The sequence below is a fragment of the Heterodontus francisci genome, unplaced genomic scaffold (genome assembly GCF_036365525.1).
Source record: "Heterodontus francisci isolate sHetFra1 unplaced genomic scaffold, sHetFra1.hap1 HAP1_SCAFFOLD_166, whole genome shotgun sequence".
NCBI lineage: Eukaryota > Metazoa > Chordata > Chondrichthyes > Heterodontiformes > Heterodontidae > Heterodontus > Heterodontus francisci.
Window position 1 is genome coordinate 2,378,734 of NW_027141098.1, and position 6,465 is coordinate 2,385,198.

Here is a 6,465-nt window from a genome sequence, read left to right on the forward strand (position 1 = left end):
GCAGTTAAGAGTCAAGCACATCGCCGCGAGTCTGGAGTCAAATGTGGGCCAGACTGGGGAAAGGACGGCAGATTTCCTTCCCTGAAGGGCATCAGTGAACTAGATGGGTTTTCGCAACAATCGATGAGAATTTCATGCTTAGACTCGTTTTTAATTCCAGATTTTTTTTTTTATTTGTTATTGGAATTTAGATTCCACCAGCTGCTGTTGTGGGATTTGAACACATGTCCCCAAGTCATTGTCCTGGGCCTCTGGATTACTAGCTCAGTGCTATTGCCACCACGTCACTGTCTCCCCCCCCCACCCCATCTCGAAGCGAATATCAGGCCCTGTATAAACCAGGTGATGTGGTACCAGCCGTCCAAGACAGTTTTCTAGTGCGTTCTTTGACGTTAGCCATGTTTTATTGGTGCAGTCCCTCATCTTGCCGCCCTCAACCATATCCAAGTGTGATTCAGGCTGACTGTGCATCGCAAGAGGGGACTCCACGGAGCATCTGGAGTTTGATGCACGGCCAATTCACGGATGTTGTAGCCACTGGAAATGAAGTGCAAGTCATTTTGAGCTGCAGAAATCGTTGCCGAGGAATACAAAGGAAGTGGTTCCATTCAAAATGAGCAATTTATACACATAATACTGACAAAGATCAAAATGGAGGTGTCACTTTTGTTTCTTTCGCCATTTTGGCTTGTAAATGATGCCAAGGAATTGACGCCATTGACATCTCATATGGAAGTATCATCATCTATGTATTCAGTGCGGTCGAGTTCCTCCTGATTCAGAATTAGTGGCTGCAGATTATGAGTCCGGCTTTCTGTCGAATGGAAATATACATTGTGATGGAACCATGATATGGATAAACATTACAGCTTAACAATAAAGTCAATTAATTAACCTATATTTTGGACTGGCTGCATTTGTTTTGCTTCATGCATTTTCTTCCGGGAATGTCCCCATTGATTATTCTGCAAGATGCCCAGACCATAGTTTCCACATGGATGCCTGGTCATATTTGGTGCTGCATTACATCACCGGGTGGGGGCCGGGGATGTGGGTGCGGGGTGCGGGCCTTCTTAAATGTTGGGACTGGGAGGAAGGTATGGGTTAGGTCATCCACAAGAGTGTTATTATGACTGAGTCTCATCTTCCTGGGGAAATTCCATCACCGGTTGCAAAGTATGCAGCTGCATAGGAGATTGATCCACGAGATTGGAAGATGCACAAATGAGAATGTTCCATTTCAAGATAGCTCCCATGATGGCAGCTCTTGACTGAGCGATATTTCTCTGAGAACCTGTCTCCCAGCGTGACAAAAACAAAAAAGATGTAGAGGCAATGAGGAAGGTGAAAAAAGAATGATTTTGTTCAACCATACCAGAACTGAAAGGTTATAACTAACAGAAAAATACTGACCAGGCAGAAGCTCTTTTCTCCAGAAAAGAGAAGTCTGGGAGAAGTCTGTAAAAATATGAAGGGATTTCAGAGGGTAGACATAATGAAGATGTTAACCACTTACTGAGGAACCCAAAACTAGGTGTCATAAATATAAGACAGTCACGAATAAATCCAGTAAGGAATTCAGAAGCAGCAATTTCAATTCAGCGAGGAGTTACAATGTAAACAATGGTACCAATGTTGGGAAATATCTATTCCATGCTCCACAATATTTCGACAAGACAAACAGAATAGAAAAGTGGGGGGGGGGGCGGTGAGGGTGGGGGGTGGGGGTGGGGGGGGGTAGCCTTGTTAATAAGGACGTTAGTTGGCACAACAAATCAGGAAGTAGAATCAGTCTGGGTGGAGATTAGGAATTTGCTCTAGCCATCGTCCCAAAGAACCATAGCCACCTCTCCCCATTAGAGAGAAACAGTTGGTAATATAGCCTGAGGGTCACATTTCTCAAGCGTGGGGCAAGGTGCCAAGTGCTACCATAGACAGAACCCGCGCTGTTGGCATGTTTCTGCAATTCACGCTAGCCGTCTAGCCAACTGAACTAACCCGACCCTGCAGATTGGGAATAAGAAGGGTCAGAAAACGCTGATGAGAGTAGTTCTTGCCCCCCACACCAACACCCACCACCCCCCCTCCCTAACAGTAGTTATACCGTTCAATAGGCATTAGGAGATGAGTCTATAAAATACTTTCGTAGCTGTTTCCTGTGAGCAATATGTTGTTGAACCAACTGAGGATAAAGCTATTTTCAATCTAATGTTGTGCAATGAGGCAGGATTAATTAGTAATGTCATCGTCAAAAGATCCACGGGAAATAGTGACCATAATACAACTAAACTGAACATTAAGTTTGAAAAGGGCATACTCCGATCACAACAGATAACCTTAAACTTAAAGCCAATGACGGAGGTAAGAGGGGAGAGCTGGCGAGGGTTGATTGGGCAAATAGACGAAAACGCATGGTGAGAGAAACGATTCAAAATTTTGAACAAAAATACATGAGATTGAAAAACAAAACCTCAGCGAGAAAGATCTATCCGTTGCTTACAAAGGAGGTCAAGGATAGTATTAGATTAACAGAAAAAGCTTGCAATGTTGCAAATCTGAGGATTTGGGTTGGGAGTGTTTTAGACACCAGGAAACAGCGACCCAAAAGATTGATAAAAAGGGAAAAAATAGAATATGAGAGTAATCTAGCCAGGAATATAAAAATAGATTTCAAGATTATTTACAAGTATTAAAAGGAAGAGAGTAGCTGAAGTCAATATTGATCCCTTGTAAGCAGAAACAGAGAAATTATCGTGGGGAATGAGGAATGGCAGAAACATTGAACACATATTTTGTGCCTGTCTTCACAGTAGAAGACATCAGTTACAAATCAGACATAGAGGGTAAAGTGGGGGCTACTAAGAGTGAGAAAGTTGCTGTTGCTGCGATATGGGACATGATATTTGGGAGATGTCTGTGAGAGTTAGGACCCTCGATCCCATGACATTGGCGATTGATCCACACGATGAGCTTTCCACCTGAGGCGGTAGGTTGAAAATCCGTCCATCTCAGAATGACTTGGACGTCAATACTTTTCTTTCTTACCTTTCCTTGCCCAAATGAATCCGGATTTCCGATAGTGGTTTCCAACAAAGAATGCAATCACGAGGAAAATTAATGTACCCACACAAAGGCCGATAATTCCTTTCCTCTTCATAGATCCTAAGTCAAGTAGGGAAATATAAATACATTTCCATGCACATTTGCAGAAAGTTGAGCCAAATTAAACTAAGAGGATGAGTTATTTCTTCACTGGAAGTGAGCTGTCGCTGGCAAGGCCAGCATTTATTGCTCATTCCTAATGGCCCTTGAAAAGGTACTGGGGAGCCGGGATCTTGAACCGCTGCAGTCCATGTGGTGCAGGTACACCCATTGTGCTGGTACGGAGGGAATTCCCGGATTTTGACCTGGCGAACGTGCAGGAACGTTGATATCGTTCCAAGTCGCGATGGTGAGTGACTCGGAGGGGAGCATGTGTTGTCCCGATGGACCTGCTGCTCATGACCTTCTCAGTGGTAGAGGTCACGGGTTTGGAAGGTGCTGTCGTGGGAGACTTGGCGAGTTGCTGCACTTCACCATGTTAGCTACTGTGCGCCTGTGCGTGGGGGGGGGGCGGGGGGGGGGGGTGACTGAACATTAAATCTGGTGGTGAGGTACCAATCATACTGTGCTGGTTTGTCAGGGATAGTGTTGAACTTCTTGAGTGTTTCTGGAGCTGCACTCATCCAGATAACATTATTGCCATTAATACACCTTTGTGAAAGCTGGATGTGTTCAAGTATAAATGGGCAACTACATAAATAAAGCAGTCAATAAAATCCAAAATAAGTTATTTTCTTACAGTTATCCTTTTGGTCAGTATGTGTTAGCATCAAAAGAAAACTCTTTCATCAGAACTGGATTTCGAAAGAGGCAAGCATAAAGGAAAACCAATACTTATCAGGTTGGACGGATCAACTGAACGCATGTCAGATAGATAGATAGATAGATAGATAGATAGATAGATAGATAGATAGATAGATAGACAGACAGATAGATAGATAGATAGATAGATAGATAGATAGACAGACAGACAGACAGACAGATAGATAGATACATAGATAGACAGATAGACAGACAGACAGATAGACAGATAGATAGATAGACAGACAGACAGACAGATAGATAGATAGATAGACAGACAGACAGACAGATAGATAGACAGATAGATAGACAGACAGACAGACAGATAGATAGATAGATAGATAGATAGATAGATAGACAGACAGACAGACAGACAGACAGATAGATAGATAGATAGATAGATAGATAGATAGATAGACAGACAGATAGACAGATAGATAGACAGACAGACAGATAGATAGATAGAAAGACAGACAGATAGATAGATAGATAGATAGATAGATAGATAGATAGACAGACAGACAGATAGACAGACAGACAGATAGATAGATAGACAGACAGACAGATAGATAGATAGATAGATAGATAGATAGATAGATAGATAGATAGATAGATAGATAGACAAATCGATAGATAGATAGCTAGACAGATAGATAGACAGACAGACGGAAGGACAGACAGACAGACACAGATGGGTCAATCATTAGACAGATCCGATTCGACCTGCATCCTTCATTACCAATCCCATTGGGTCTTGACAACGAATGCATGAATGTTGAGTTGATCTTTGATTCAAACAAGCGGAGCAAACGTGCCCATCATTATTTTTAGTTTCAAAAGCGCAGGATGTAATGCTTACATGGCATAAAGAAACAGCGAGAGTCTCTGTATCAACCCTAATAATAAGACAGTGTGAAATTGGGAATAATGTTGTTACTGATAAATGGCAGCGACCAGTACCTGCAGAATTTCCTCTTGGCTTTGTAAGTGTATCTGTGCAGGAAAACAGAAGGGAAGTTAAATTGAAAGGCCCATACATGCGTTATGCCTGAACAGTCACCATTATGTGGCGCAATTACATGACACTTTTTGTTCACAATACAGACAACAGGAGCTCACTGCTTATGATGGTAATCATCATGATGCAGATCACGTGTATCAAAGTCGGAGTCAATTTTGTCATCCCGCTGTGCATAAATTGTTGACCCAAGGTAAGTTTTAAAAACAAAACTCTTCAGAGAGTCACTGGCAAGGCCAGCCTTTGTTGCTGATCCCTAATTGCCCTTCAGAAGGTGTTGGTGAGCCACCATCTTCAACCTCGGCAGTCCATGTTGGGTAGGTGCACCCACTGTGCTGTTAGGAAGGTTTTTTTTAACCCAGCGCCAGTGAAGGAAAGTAAGGCGTATGTCACCACATTGTGACAGCTCGCTAATTTATATAAGAGATTGGTGAGTTTCTATAAGAGATAGATGGATGCATGTTCGATCCCGCGCACTCCCTGTCGCCGGATTATGCAAGTGTCCAACGGGTATACAAAAAACCTCATTCCCAGTATTGTCATCAAACGCGAATTAAGGTTTTAAGGAGGAAACGCACTGCAAATAAAGTATTCCAGTTCATTATTGTTTCTGCTGTTCATTGATACTGGATAATTATTTCAGTATACTTATTTGTGGTCTTGTTAACACATGTAGAAGTTACCTTTTCTCCGATTTCTTTCTACATTCGAATGCCACGCATCCGTAGATGACTAATGTGCTTCCCAGTTTGTCTAAAGTAAAATCCGATCCGGTTCATTAACTTTTTTTTAGGGAAGGAAATCTGCCGTCCTTACCCGGTCTGACCTAAATGTGGCTCCAGACCCACAGCAATGTGGCTGATTCTTAACTACTCTCTGAAATGGCTCAGCGTGCAAGCCACTCAGTTGCCAAGGGTACTTAGGGATGGGCAATAAATGCGGGCCCAGTCAGCGACTCCCACAAATGAACACACACGAAAGAAAATCCTTGTTTGATCGCAATTGGTAAATGTGTCTGTTCCTGAATTCCCATTCAGCTTCGTTTTCAACTTGAAATCTCCCGAGATTTAGCTGCAGATCTCACCTGTGATGGTCACTTGCACTGGATCACTCGGAGTTGAATGTATCCACTGATCTCCCTCTAAGTATACATAGTGACAAGTATAATCCCCTTGATCACCTTCACCGATATTCCTGAGATTTAACGTTGCAGAGATGTCTTCGGGATTCAATTCTTGGTGTGAAAGATAAACACTGTTCCGTAAAAATTGCAGCCGCTTGCTTGCATTGTGACTTTTAAGTGTGCATTTCAAAGTCAGGGACTCACCTTTTACAAAGACATCATAATCAGGAAGCACGGATAATCTTGGCTTCGGTCCTGAAATGCGTAATGACCAGAAGTAGTTTAAATATTCTTATTAAAGCATCAGTCATCATATATATATATTAGCATCGCTCCAACCGACCACTCTTGTCAATGCCTCCTATTAAAATATACGATTCTGATTGTGGTGGGAGAAACACACTGTTAACTCAATCCCGTC

At 42.5% G+C, this 6,465-nt stretch overlaps 1 long non-coding RNA gene across 1 annotated transcript; it reads right to left on the reverse strand.

Moving 5' to 3' along the window:
- Positions 1-758: 758 nt before the first annotated feature.
- LOC137362111 (uncharacterized) lies at positions 759-3,128 on the reverse strand. Its single transcript, XR_010972389.1, has 3 exons — positions 3,046-3,128; positions 1,414-1,458; positions 759-814 (listed from the first exon to the last, which is right to left on the reverse strand). It is a non-coding gene; the product is annotated as an uncharacterized lncRNA (long non-coding RNA).
- Between the last annotated feature and the right edge of the window lie 3,337 nt (positions 3,129-6,465).